General features: G+C 37.5%; 1 long non-coding RNA gene across 1 annotated transcript in view; it reads left to right on the forward strand.

The window, feature by feature from the left end:
• The window catches only part of LOC138155475 (uncharacterized), a 29,877-nt gene that overhangs the window by 11,066 nt on the left and 4,249 nt on the right, over positions 1-14,562 (forward strand). The window contains exon 2 of the long non-coding RNA XR_011166838.1: positions 4,836-4,984. This is a non-coding gene — a long non-coding RNA (uncharacterized lncRNA). The remainder of the gene's footprint in view (positions 1-4,835; positions 4,985-14,562) is intronic.

The following is a 14,562-nucleotide window of genomic DNA, read 5'->3' on the forward strand; positions in this document are numbered from 1 at the left end:
CAGCTTAGTCACCTAGGCCCCATGGTGCCAGTTAATAGAAAATACTGCGTTGATGGTGAATTTGTTATTGAAGTGAGTACATTATTATCTAGCCTCTATCTACAGCAGTATTTGGTGTGGCTCTTAAAGAGCTAGTGCTTTAAAGGTATCATGAGTGCTTAAAGAAACTGCTTTTCTCCCATTCACTGAGTAAAACAAAACAAAGGGCTTCACTAGTTGAGAATCAATGTAGTATAAAATTGTTTTGCTACTCCACTGGAGGATAGAGTAAGTATATATAATGGTGTACCTGCTGCAAAGTTAGATTGTGAAGTTGCAGTTTATTTGGAACAAAGCGTGTGGAATATCTGACCTTTGGTTTGTGCTAAAAGGAACGAGGTGTGCTATCACCATGCCAGATCTCAATATTCTGGTCTTTGGATGGAGGTGCTCAGATATTAGAAAAGGCATGAGGATCAGACTAACTTTGTGTCAGTGTGTCAGTACTAGACTCTTTGGCTGTCTATCTGATACCAAACAAATGGTTGATACAGTTTAACAAAAATCTCACTGCCCAAAATTATCTTCTCCTAGACTAGTAGTATAATAGACTGTTTGGTAGATTCAATTTTTCCTTTTTTTAAGTCAGTGATTTTTGACATACAAGGAGGTATCTTCTCCTTGGGAACTGTATTTCCCACAAGACTCTGAGACATGGCAGGAGGTAGAATAACCGTAGGCCAGCTTCCTTTCCATTTTCTTTATTTCTCTCTTTGTGTCCTGTTCATAGGATGCTATATCCAGTTGTTCTTATTGAGGTTTTTTTTTTTTTGCCCAATCTACTATCAGGTGTTAAGTAATAAAAATGTACATTTGAATGAAGGCATAAACTTTATTCTATTTGCTCTTCAAATACTAAGCTCTATGGAAATAATCAACTTATGATTTGAAGATAAATTATAGTATGAATTAAAAGTCAAATTTTGAGAAGAAAGGAATAAAAGCATTTACTTTGGAAATATTTTCATTTTTTAATTGGTATATTTTAAAGGATTCACACAAATGCTTTCTATTTTACTTCTGCTTATTTTTATTCCAGTATAAAACCAGAGGACCACATCTGTTTAATGATGCTGTGAAGTGTTCCACCCGTCTTACTCAGAAACCAGTGTTTGAGCTAGAACCCATCAACTCAAAGTGATTTTAGCAGTGATGCCACCTCTGTGTATGTCATGTCACCAACTCAAATAATCTGACAGTATTCAGGGCTGCTTTTGCATCAAAGCTAAAACATAGAAAGAAAAGAATTTTAGCCATAGAATAGCTGTCAATTATGGTGAGCTGAAAGCAGAGTTGTAGGAATTTCTGAACTTCCAGGACAAGCAGCATGAGACCCTCCCTCAGCTGAGGTGGTATGGAAGGGGAGAAGGTGGAACGCAAGGGCAAGGCTACTGTGGGGTGGGGTTGGAGAATGGAGAGGAGAGGGGAAGCAAAGCAGGTAAGGAAAGAACTAACCTCAGGTCCCATCTGGTAGCTTCCTAATTTAACTTTTTTTGCTTACTAACCCCGAACTTTGGCTATTTCTATGTGACCAAAGCATTGAAAGTGCCATTTAGCATCATCTAAAGTTTATGCCCTCTAAACCACAGAATTCCTGGACCAAAGCCCCAGTTACCTTATCCTGGTTGTAATTTTGATGAAAAACCAATGAGCATGTACAAGAACAAAGTAGAGGTAGTGGCACTCCCCCCCCCCCCCCCAAAGATTGGCCAATTATAGCCATCTTTATAGCTTGTGGGTGGCAGAGAATCACTCATTTTGGTTGATTAAAATCTTTTTGATCAAGTGACCAGTTTAATTCTTTAAGTCATGCCATAGCAAACTGATCAACTCTTCCACTTCTTCTGGCCAAAAAAGGACCACTAATTTCAATTAAAAAAATAGACTTTATTGTGAATATTCTGTTTCAAAATATGCCTCTACAATTCTTATGTTATTAGGATTTATTCTGGCACAGTGTTCTGAATAAAGGACAAGTCTATTTAATGAATTAGTGAATTCTAAAGACTTCATTTTCATGGCAATATCATTTTGGGGTGTTTATATCTGGCAATATTATTTTTGATGCTGGGTATTTTTTAGGAGTACTATTATAATCAGAGACCAAACTTATTTGGCCTCCTACCTCCTTTCCAAAAAAAAAAATACTCATTGCCCCCCCTAGAAATCTACTTTCCTTAACTCTTTTTTTTTTTTTAAAGCAATTTGGGTTAAGTAACTTGCTCAAGGTTATATGGACAGTTATTTTGTGTGGGTGCAAAGTATCTGAGGCTGGAACCGATCCCAGGTCTCCCGACTCTGGGGCCAGCGCTCTTACTCACTATGCCACCTGGCCACCCCTCCTTAACTCTTTAATAGTTTAAAAAAATAGTGTCATTTAAAAAAAATATTTTTTTAAAAATGACATATCTTAAATTTAATAATTTATTGCAGATTTCTGTTTTTTTTTCCTGTGTTAAAATTTAGATGATGCAATATTGTATCTTGTAACCACATAGTATCATTGTAAACAAGTCATTACATGTACATATTCCTGACAATTCATGGTGGATTTGCCAAAAATGTGCAACATGCTTGCCTGCCAACAACACTTGTTAAGACCTGTCAGCAGACTTGACCACTGATCAGTTATAACTTGCATTTTGTGAGTTTCTTTGGAAAATAATGCAGTTGCTATGACTTCAACTCTGTTACGTAACAGATGAAACGAGTGCTAATGGTCTTTTAAAAAATTCTCTTCTTATGCTTCCACCCAGCCCTTTATTTTTATTCAATGCCCCCCAATTATACCTGAAGCTACTACCACCCCCCCCTGGATCATTCTAGCATCCCCCTAGGGGTGGTATCACTCACTTTGGGAACCTATGATTATAATGGATATCTTTCAGAAAAACTGAATGCAAATTAAATATTAGCAAATCAAATTACCGTTTAAAATGTCCCATGGGAGGCAATCCTGTGGTGAATCCTCTAGAACAAGTATTCTTCATCTTTTTTGTGTCTTGGACCTCTTTGGTAGTTTATGAAACCTGTGAACTCCTAATCAGAGTAATGTTTTTAAATGCATAAAATAAAACACAAAAGATTATAAAAGAAATCAATTTTAAAGTGCAGTTATTAGTGGAAAGTGGTTTGACAAAAATTAGGTATAGACTAACATCTCACACGAGATACCAAGAATAGATAAAAATGGGTACATGATTTAGACACAAAGGTTGATGAAGAATTTATGAACAAACAAAATATTGAGAGCATTATGGGATGTAAAGTGGATAATTTGATTATATTAAATTAAAAAGTTTTGCACAAATAAAACCAATGCTGCCAAAATTAGAAGGAAAGCAGGAAACTGGGAAAATATTTTTACAGCGAATTTCTCTGATAAAGGTCCCATTATATATAGAGAATTGAATCAAATTTATAAGAATACAAGTCATTCCCCAAGATGGGGAAGTGATATGAACAGGCAGTTTTCAGAAGAAGAAATTAAAACTATAGTTATCTGAAAAAAATGCTGTAGATCATTAGTGATTGGAGAAAGGCAAATTAAAACAATCTGAGGTACTACCTCACACCTTTCAGATTGGCAAATAAGACAGAAAAGGAAAATGACACATTTTGGAGGGAATGTGGAAAAATTGGGATACTAATAAACTGTTGGTGAAATTGTGAACTGATCCAACCAGTCTGGAGAGCAACTTGGAATTATGCCCAAAGGGCAATCAAACTGTTCATACTCAGTAATACCACTTGTAGGTCTGTATCTTAAAGAGATCAAAGAAAAAGGAAAAGGACTATATACACAAAAATATTTATAGCAATTCTTTTTGTAGTGGCAAAGAATGGAAATTGAGGGGATGCTCATCAATTGGGAAAAGGCTGTATACAAGTTGTGGTACATGATTTTGTTGGAATTGTGCTATAAGAAATGATGAGTAGAATGCTTTTAGAAAAAATCTGGAAAGATTTCCATGACCTGATTCAAAGTGAAGTGAGAAGAACCAGGAGAACATTGTACATAGTAACAGTAATAATGTATTATGACCAGGTATGAAAGACTTAGATATTCTCAGCAATATAATGATCCAAGAAAATTCTGAAAGACTGATGATGAAAAATGCTATCCCCCTCCATAAAAAGAACTGATGGAGTCTGAATGCAGATTGAAGAATATATTTCTTGCTTTATTTTTCTTGTTTGTTTTTTTCAGTCTGTTTTCTTTTACAACATGGATAATATGTTTTGCATGACTGTACAGGTATAATCTATATCAGATTGCTTGCCTTCTAAATAATGGGGAAGGGGAAGAGGGAGAGAGGAAAAGAATTTGGAATTCAGAATTAAAAAAACAAATTAAAAAATTTTAATAATGTAATTAAAAGAAAAAGAAAATAAGAGAGAGAAAAAAGCAATGTAGTTATAAAAAATTACTTTTAAAACATAAGTTTAAAGACACCAGGTTAAAAACTGCTCCTCTAGTAAGTTAAAAAATTATGCACAATTCCAATTATTATATGTATTTTGTGAATTCCAAATGCTTTAAATTCTACAGATAATACTTATGGCTTCCTCCTATATATGACTCCCATTCTACAAGCATTTATTAATCACTTAGTAATATATTTCAGGATTTAAGGATACAAAGACAAAAATGGAACAGCCCCTGCCCTCAAGGAGCTTACATTCTACTAGGGATGTATACATCCAGAAAAATCAGTACAAAATCATTTCAAAAGGGAGAGGAATCTTGGCATGAAGCCAATGCTCATATTTTTTTTGTTATTATTATTGATCAGGAAAGCCGTGCTGAGGAGGAAACAATGCTATTTGGAGGGATCCCCTGTATCCATATAAGGCCTGCCAGATTCTCTTCGACAACTAGTTTTGCCAAGAGTTTGGTGCTGTTCAAGGGAAACATAACTCCCCAGGAGGCAAGGGGGATCAGGTAATTCCCATATTTCTCTAGGGAGAGCATCACTGAGAAGATTAAGATATTCTAGACCTTCAATTCAAGGAACAAATAGCATTTTAGTCTTTCCAGTTCTCCTCTGGAGAAAGCAAAATTTAAGAAAACATCTCTACTCGATGCTACAGACTTTTGGGGGAAAAAAATGAAATCATTTAAGTTTCTTTGTCTCTCCCTTTATGTGTCTGTTGAAATTATTACTTTTTTACTTGACCCACACATGCTGAAATGTGTGGTTTAATGAATGTTTCTTGAATTGAATTGAATAGAATTACATAAGCTTTTGGAAAAGTTGCATGTAAATTGAGTTTGAGTAAAATACATGACATTTTAAATTTTCAGGTGGTGGAGCTACAACAAAGCATCAGGGAAGTTATTTTTGCTAAAGTGAAGACCTTCCACCTCCAGTCTTCTTGGGCTTTGTAAACCCTAAAAAGCTGTACAAATCTCAGCTGCAGCTATTGTGGCTCTTAGCTTAACCTCCAGCCCTGCCCAGCTTCAGTCAAGCCTATGAGGTTCACCGGGGAGGCAAGGCCTAGGAAGTCTCCATCACACCAAATTTCTAATTAAAGGCATGGGGCTGATTCATTATGGAAGCTTCTATTATTTGTTACTCTTCCTTCTATATGGCTAGCCAATCTCAACTTCTTGCTTTCTTAATCTCTGACATTCCAAATATTCACATAGGTGAAAAACCCCTTTCTCTCAGGATTTTCCCCTGTATTCTATATTAACTTCAGCCCTACCTGTCCATATCATCTTCTGTCTGGCTCCTTTCCACTCCATTCCTCCTGGAATTCATGCCCTATTATCGATATACTCCCCTTAATCCTCTTCTTCCTTCCTCTGAACTGGAATCTGGCTTTCCCCAGAAGATACCACATCTTTCATCACTTTCTTCAGTGCTGGCTGTTCTTTCCCTCATGATTCCAGACTCCTAAGACCTGGAGTTACTGAGAGATCTCATAGTTCTTTTCCCTGCTATCATATGCAGACTCTTGGTCTGCTGTCACGTATCACATCTCTCTGAGTTTACATCACCCTATTCTGTCACCCAGTCCAGAACTTTGTCACTTCAATTCCTGGTTCAATTTTTCTCTTTACTGCAAGCACTGTCCTCATCCTTGAGTATTCACAATGATAACCTTTTTAACACCCTGGTCTTTCCATTGATCAATCTTCTTAATTCCTAAGACCTCCATCTTTAAAAATAATAGTTAACTTTTATACAGCACCTGCTATGTGTCAAGCATTAATATCTTTATAATCTTTAAAATCTTATATCATTGATCCTCACAACGACCCTAGGAAGTAGGTACTATTATTATCCCCATTTTTGCAGATGAAGAAATGGAGGCAAAGTGACTTGCCCAAAGTCACACTACTGATAAGTGAGGCTGAATTTGAACTTAAGTCTTCCTGACACCAGGCCCAGCTCTCTATCCATTGTGCCACCTAGTTATCCCTTCATGCTTTATGATTTTCAATGTGCTTTCTCACAAGAATCTTGTGAAGTAGGTAATGGGAAAGAATTATTCCTATTTTCTAGATTAGGAAACTGAGTCTTATAAAGGCTCAGTGATTTGCTCAGGGTCACACAAGTATTATGGGTCAGAGAGAACTGGAATCCAATTCCCTTTTCCCTTGGATCATACTATCTCTAAAATTGATTCATAATAGGTTTTTTTTTTAAAAATTTTAAGCCTGATTTATTAGGAGATTGAGGGCAGGGGAGAATTTTAGAGGTGGTGTAGGTTTGAGAGGAGAGTCACAGAATCATCCACCTTCTTCATTTTACAGTGTAGGAAACTGATGTCTAGAGAGGGAAGATAGCATGACCAAGATCACAAAGGTAGAAAGTTGATAGATTTGGTTTTATTTTTTAAAATATGTTTTCTTCTTTAACATCCTAGTTTATTTGGTGCAAATCATTCCAAACCTAAAAAGGAATAGTAAATAGAAAGCCATCCCTAGGACCAGGAAGACCTGATTCCAGGGCTCACCTCTGACCCATACTGACTGTGTGATCTTACACAAGTCTCAACCTGTCAGTGGCCCAGGCAGCTCTCTGGGCCTATAGATTGCCAAGCAAGTGCCTGTCTATGTTGGTAGAAGGAATTTTCACAGTGGGAGGGTCCCAATACCAATGGCATTACAGGCCTAGTTTTAAAAAAATCAAAACATAGGCAAGGTTCATTTTCATACTATATGACCCACAGACAACCTGTCACCCTCTAGCTTAGCTAGGAATGGTTTTTATATTTTTAAATGAAATTTTATTTTGTTTAAAAATGTAAAAACCATTCTTAGTATGTAGGTTGCACAAAAAGAGGTGGCTGGCCCAAACTGGCCTATAGGCTAGAGTTTGTTGACCTTCTTCTATAACAGAGGGAGAAAGAAATCTTACAGCAGGTGAGAAGCCGACTCTGTGTCTCACAAAGACCAAGGGGCCATGTTGCTAAGGAGAATCTGTGTTCCTGCTGGGATATTGGGGGAAAACTTCTGAGCACATTCTGTGTCGTGAGACCTTTGCAGGTTCCTTTCCAACAGCATATATTGAGCATGCTGTTGGTTTTGTAGCTTAAGCAGATGCAATTGTCATAAAATCACCTTGACTCCAGCTGAGACTTTTGGAGACAAGACTAATGTTTTCGATAGGTTTCAATTGAAATAGCTTATGAAGTATATTCTCTATTCCCTATCCACCGATAAAGATAAATGCTGATCACCATTTGCTTTTTTAGGCATATTTACTGTATTTCATCTTTGAATCTTCCCTGGGTTCCTGACAGCTCCAACAGAGAGATTGTTGATAAGTTATGGATGAGTTCAGACATTTATCTTCTAAATGTTCAACTTGCATTGCAATTATTTGCCTTTCCCCCTTCAAAGATGGTTGAGTACAATAGTTAAAACTTTAGGTATCTTGGAATTTTCTTATATTAGACCTGGTCTGATACGAGATAAGAGGAGAAGAGGTAGCTGTCAACCTCAAATGTGACCTTTTAAAGCCAAGATACAAAAATTGAACTGATCACAATGTATATTCTATGACTAGGCCTGTTTTCTAAAACTGGAAAATAGTATTTTTTTTCAGGGACTTGGAAAAATCACAATTTTATAAATTTAGATAGCTTTAGGAAGGGGAAAAATATCTTTTGACAGAATAATTCTCTTTCCCCTTGACAAAATGGTGATCTCTTAAATACCTCAAAGGTAGAAGATTGGTTAAGGAGAATAGGAAGGAAGTACCCTCTCTGCTATTATTATTGCTACCATCTTTCCTGGGCCAAGCTTGGCTAATTACTTTTTCCTAGTCTGTTCTCATAGTATAATTTCCTCTATCCCTGTTCTCATTATCTAGAGGGAATAATATTGTGGTCCAGAGAAAAAATCCACACCAGCCATAGGGTCAGAAGATCTGGGTTCAAATCTTGCTATTTGTGACCTTGGGCAAGTTACTTAAATCTTCTAGGCTTTGGTTTCCTCATCTGTAAAATAAAGCAAGTGTTGTTGGACTAAATGATATTTTAGGTCCCTCCGAGCTGTAAATCTGTGATTCTATGAACTATCATCCCTGGAGGTCTGTGCCTAGGGATGAAAAGGTAGAGACAGGGAAAGAATTTTGGATGCCTACCTGGTCATTTCTTGGGATTCATCTAACTCAGCAGATGTAGTGAAAAGAGCCCTGTACTTTGAGTTGGAAGTCTTGGGTATACATTCCAGGTCACATATGTCCTAGTTAATGACTTTGGGCAAGGCATTTAACCACTGCGAACCTCAGTTTCCTCAATCTATAAAACAGGGACAATAATTCTTCTACTACCCACCTCTTTCTAATGGTGTTATGAGGAAAGTATTATGTAGTGCTTAAGCTCTCTATGAAGGTGAGTTTTTATTATTTATAATAAAACTTGTTGGTTATTCAGTTGTGTCTGACCCTTTGTGACCACTTTTGATGTTTTCTTGGCAGAGATACTGGAATGGTTTGTCATTTCTTTCTCTAGCTCATTTTACAGATGAGGAAACTGAGGCAAACAGGGTGAAGTAATTTACTCAGGGTCACACAGTCAGTGTCTGAGCTTGGATTTGAACTCGTGAAGATGAGTCTTCTTGATTCCAAGCCCAGTGCTCTATCCACTGTGCCATCTAGCTGCCCACATTTATAACAGATAGAATAATAATATAACATGAGTAGGAATCTCATGAAAAGGCATTGAGGTGCCATAATAGTAAGACAACTGATGTCCGGGGACAAGAAGGCATAAGTTGCTGAGAGAGTCCAAGTCAGGCACTAGTATCTCTCCCACGTTGTAGCTAATTAGTGTGTGTGTGTGTGTGTGTGTGTGTGTGTGTGTGTGTGTGAGTGAGTGAGAGTGTGTGTGTATTTGTAAGAGACAGAAAGAGATGGGGGAAAGGAAGAGAGGGAAATGGAGAAGGAGGACTTGAGAACATACCAAGTAAGTCCTATTCATGGCAGAGCAATGTAGCTATGGGGGCTGGGGAGGGCAGAGAGGGTGTGCTGTTCCTGAGCCCTTTTGTCTATGTTTCCATTTGTCTTTCCTTGTGTTGGGTGTGTCACTGTGGAAGCATGGTTTGTTGGGCCACAGTGTCAACTGTCTTAGGTTGTAGCTCAGAAGCTACTCAGCGGTTTAGCAAAGATAGACAGACACAAGGTAATCATAGAGGTGAAGGTACTAGCATCTGGGAAGGACAGGAAAGGGCCTTCTGTATTTGAGCAAGTTTTGAAGGAAGTCAGGTATTGTTAAGAGTTGGAGCTAGGTGAGGAGGGAGTGTATACCAGACCCAGGGGCCAAAAGGACACAAGTTTTGACCCAGTGACAACTTGTTTGTTTGCTATATAAGCGTTAAAGAAATTCAGTATGGATATACTCATTATAGAAACTTACCTACTAGGGCATTGGACTATTTTGGCTTAGCAGTTTATCAAGATTATATCATAAGACATGGAGGGATTGTGGTCTGTGTTGATGGAAAAAAGTATCCACCCCAGTGAAAATACAAATCTCTTGAAATATTGAAGTTGGAAAAGATTTAGCCCACTGAAACAGCAGGACACACTTTTAAAGTTTCATTTGCATCATCAACGTTCTCTCCATCGCTTTCTTAAGTCTAGACAATCAGCAAAACATTAAACCAAACCTTTAATGAGAGCAATTGCCAGTTTTTGAGGTATAAATGCTCACACTCTGCCAGCCCTTGGAAGTTAGCTTCAGCACACACCTGGCACTGTGTTATCTGGAGTACTTGTTTGCTCAGAGTAGACTGGGATTCCCTAGAGAGGATTAGGGGGGTGATGGATTTGAAATAACAGGACCTGGATTCATTTCTTTATTTTGCCATATATTTCCTGTGTGACTTTTGGACAAGTTCAGGGATGGGGAACCTATGGTCTTGAAACCACATGTGGCCTTCTAGGTCCAAGGGGGTGTAGCCTTTTGACTGAGTCCAAGTTTTACAGAACAAATCCTTTCCTTAAGGAGATCTATTCTGTGAAGTTAGCTTTCAGTCAGACGGCCACACTTGAGGACCTAGACATGTGGAATTGAGGTTGCAGGTTCCCCACGCCTGGACATTCTTCAGGCCTCAGTTTCCTCATCTGTTACATGAAGGAGTTGGACTAGATAACGTCCAAGGTCCAATCCAGATTGAAATGGATGAACTTTTTACTCAAATGGATTTGTAAATCTCATTGATTTGACTGTTCCTTCCAATGACGTTGATCGCACTCTATCCTTCCATCTATGCCTGTCCACCCTATGACACTCCTGTGCATGTCATCTCCTTAAGTATAATGTCCTTCTGCCTTTTTTTCTGTCTATCCTACATGATTCATATAACTTGCAGGTACATGCCTGCTAAATGTAGGAAAAGCACAGTGATTTGCTCATAGTCATATAAATGTATATCACCTTTTATCCAAGGTATATTAACCTAGCATTCCTTCTCCAGCAACATTGCTTTGCTGGTCTGGGATTTTACTTTTTTCGCTTGATGAAATTTAGCTATACACAAGGGCAAATCCAGAATTCTCTTGTATTAGAGGCTTAGGTGATATCTGGCTGAGGGCCTCTTATTCTTATATTCTTAATGAACTTCTTTGCTATGTTTTTTACAATTTAATATAATTCCAAATCAAGTTTTCTTTTCCCTAGCTCTTCAAGGATTCACTTTTTATTTTTTATGTTTCCTCGTATATGATACAATCATTTGGTTAAATATTATTTTATCATTATAGACTATGATAATGACATAAATTATATGATTATATAGCATATTTATATTATTATTTTCATTGATGCAGCTTGCAATCCCTCTATGTCTTAGTAGATAATTTTTACGAGCTATTGTGGGAAAAAATATTCATCATCTGGTGGCCAAAGCAATGAGCCTTTTGAAATTAACTAGCTTGCCAATTCTGATAGATAAATATAGTCTGTCACCAAGCCCTTGCTTGAAGCCTTCTGCCAGCACCCTGTTTGCTTTGACATAGTCAAGGAGAACCTATCAGAGTAGGACATTAGTGTGGGACCATTGAACATCTTCATCAATTAGGATTATCTATAAGCCATAATGTTTTTCATGCAATGTGGAGATGATGATAAAATGAAATGGATGGGCTGCCAATGCCTAATCAGAGGGTAAAATGCAAATAGATTTAAATTCTAAAATAATGGAAGATGGGGAGGGGGAAACAATGGTCATCTTTGAATAATGCAAACTGATTTTTCTGATCATAAATAATGAAATGTCATATAATCAGAGGAACAGAAATTCTGGACAATAATCTATAACAAATGGTCACCTACAAGTGGGAAGGAAATTGAAAGTTATCTCTATAAACACGTAACCTTCATGTGATGTATTTATTGTAACTGCAATAGAAAATCAATTTCTTCTATATCAGTCTTCTATCAATTTGATGACTAATATCATGGCAGAAATGTTCATCATATGCTAAATAACCTCTTTTAATTGACTATTATTGCACTCGTTTTTCCTTTCTTTTTTAAAAATACTCAATTAAATTGAATATAAAGGAAGCATGGACCCCATCTCATACAATAACAATGTAAGTACACTTTGGGGTTGTTTCTTTCAAAGCAAGTGCTTTATTTTATTAACCCCATCTTCAAAAATATCCTTATCTCATTAGATGAAATTCCTTCCACATTTTTCTTCTCATCAATGCTCATTTCTAAATAAATGGGATTAAAAATGATGATGATGATGATGATAACAATGGCATGTATAAGGTGTTTTAAGGTTTAAAAAGTGATTTATAAATATTATCTCATTTGATCCTCACAATAATCCTGTGTAATGCCAAGCAAAGGCAACTTCCCAAGGTTCAAAATACAAGCATAGGTGCTCTCCATTTTATTCAGTGAAAAATTAAGAACAGAGAAAATCAAAATATAGCATAATTCAAAATACAGCATTCACCAAGTATAATTCAATAATCTCCAAGTACTACTCCACCCCTGGACATTATAATTCATTTAGTCAATCCCAAAGACCCTCTTCTAAGTACTACTCCACCCCTAGGCTATACATTCATTTAGTCAAGCACAAAGCCCCTCTTCTCAAATGGAGATTAATTTCCAATCATAAGTAAAGTACATTCATTTGTTCAATCACAGAGCACAAAAAAGTCAAAAGTTCCCCACCCTTGGATCACAACTGAATCTACCCCAGAGTTATAACAAGCTTAAGCACAGCATTTAACACCCAAAGAGAGGTCTTTTCTTCATCTTGACCCGATGCAAGTTCTCAGCAATCTTTGTTCCTGGGGAGACAAAGCTTAGCTTAGCAAGGCCACAAGATACATTGCCAGTGTCTTCATTAATTCATTCTTTGTCTGCAGAACAATCCTAGGACCCCTGAAAACATTAGCAAAACCCTCTTCCAGGATTTCTGTAAACATACAACAAGAAAATCCTTCTTCAGGGCTTCTGAACCAACAGCAAGTTTCCAGAACCTCTGCAACAACAGCACTGTCCTTTACCAGTGGACAGAATTCACTCTCTGTCTGTAGAACAGTCTCAGGAGCTCTGAACCAACAGCAAGGTTCTAGAACTTCTGCAACAACAGGACTGTCTTTCATCAGTGAACAAATCTGGCAAAACAACATCAAAACAGACAGACAAAGTACCAGCATAACAGCCATGTCTCCTCAGTCCTTGGCAGCTCTGGGTGGCAGCTCTCAAAAGTCCTGGGCAATTCAAACTGGCCCTCAGCCATCCTCTCCATCTCTGTCTGCCTCCAAGATGCTGCTTCCAAAAAGTTCTTCTGCCTCTCTCTTTGCTTGTGTCTCTCTAAATTTATGTCACCAGCTCCTCCCAGTTGAGCACTCTCTTTTCACATCAACAAGTCCATCCCACAAGTGGGATTCACAAGCTCTGGGTTTTAACACAATCAATCCAAAAACCAAGCCAATATAGGGGGATCTTTAAATTCCATTACTATTACATCCTGTTATTTTTATCTCCATCATGCAGATGAGGAAACTTAGGCAGACTGCAGTTAAGTGACTTGCTTAGGGTCACACAGCTAATAAATGTCTTGGGCTGGATTTGAGCTCAAGTCATCCTCACTACAGGTCTCATGTTCTATGTACTGTCTCACCTAGCAGCCCTACTCTAATAAAAATAATTTATATCTATTGAGTTTGTATATACTTATACATTATGCATATGTATAGATAATATGTAATATATGTATATACTTAACTTTTAGAAAGTTAGAAAAATATGTCATTTCATTCCATCCTACTAACCACCCTGGGAGGTAATTATTATTTTCACTTTGCAGATGAGAAACTAAAGTTTAGAGAGGTTGAGTGACTTGTCTATGGTTACCCAGCTAGTAAAGTATCAGGGGCAGGATTTGAACTCAGGTCTTCCTGACTCTAGATATAGCACTTTCTTGGTCTTTTTTTTTTTTTTTTGGAGAGGGAAGGCAGGGAAGTTGGGGTTAAGTGACTTGCCCAAGGTCACACAGCTAGTAAGTATTAAGTGGCTAAGGTGGGTTTGAACTCAGGTCCTGCTGACTCCAGGGCCAGTGCTCTATTCATTGTGCCACCTAGCTGCCCTGATCTAGCACTTTCTTTATGCCACTTAGCTTCTTTCTGGTGTTAAGGTGGTATGATATAAAACCACCTTGCATTTGTATAGTGCTTTACAATTTACAATAGCTGCATTATCCTATGTGACTAACTTTCCTATGACTGTTGAGGGTACCACCATCATCTCAGTCACCTTGGCTCACAACCTTGGTTTCTTCTTCAATTCTTCCCTCACACTCACTGCACATAGCCATTCTGTCGGTGGTTCTTGCCACTTCTACTTTTAAACGTCTCTTCTATCACTCCCTCCCCACGAGTGTTTTTTTTATTTTTTTATTCAATAACCCCCCACCCTAGTCCAATCCCTCATCAATTCTTACCTGGATTACTTCAGTGAACTTCTAATTTGTCTCTCTACCTCATCTCTCCATAATCTAATCTCTCCTTCACTCTTTTTTTTTTTTTTTTT

This window comes from Petaurus breviceps, unplaced genomic scaffold (genome assembly GCF_028583685.1).
Source record: "Petaurus breviceps papuanus isolate PSGF00001 unplaced genomic scaffold, PetGlider_PUasm1.0 91133, whole genome shotgun sequence".
NCBI classification, from domain to species: domain Eukaryota; kingdom Metazoa; phylum Chordata; class Mammalia; order Diprotodontia; family Petauridae; genus Petaurus; species Petaurus breviceps.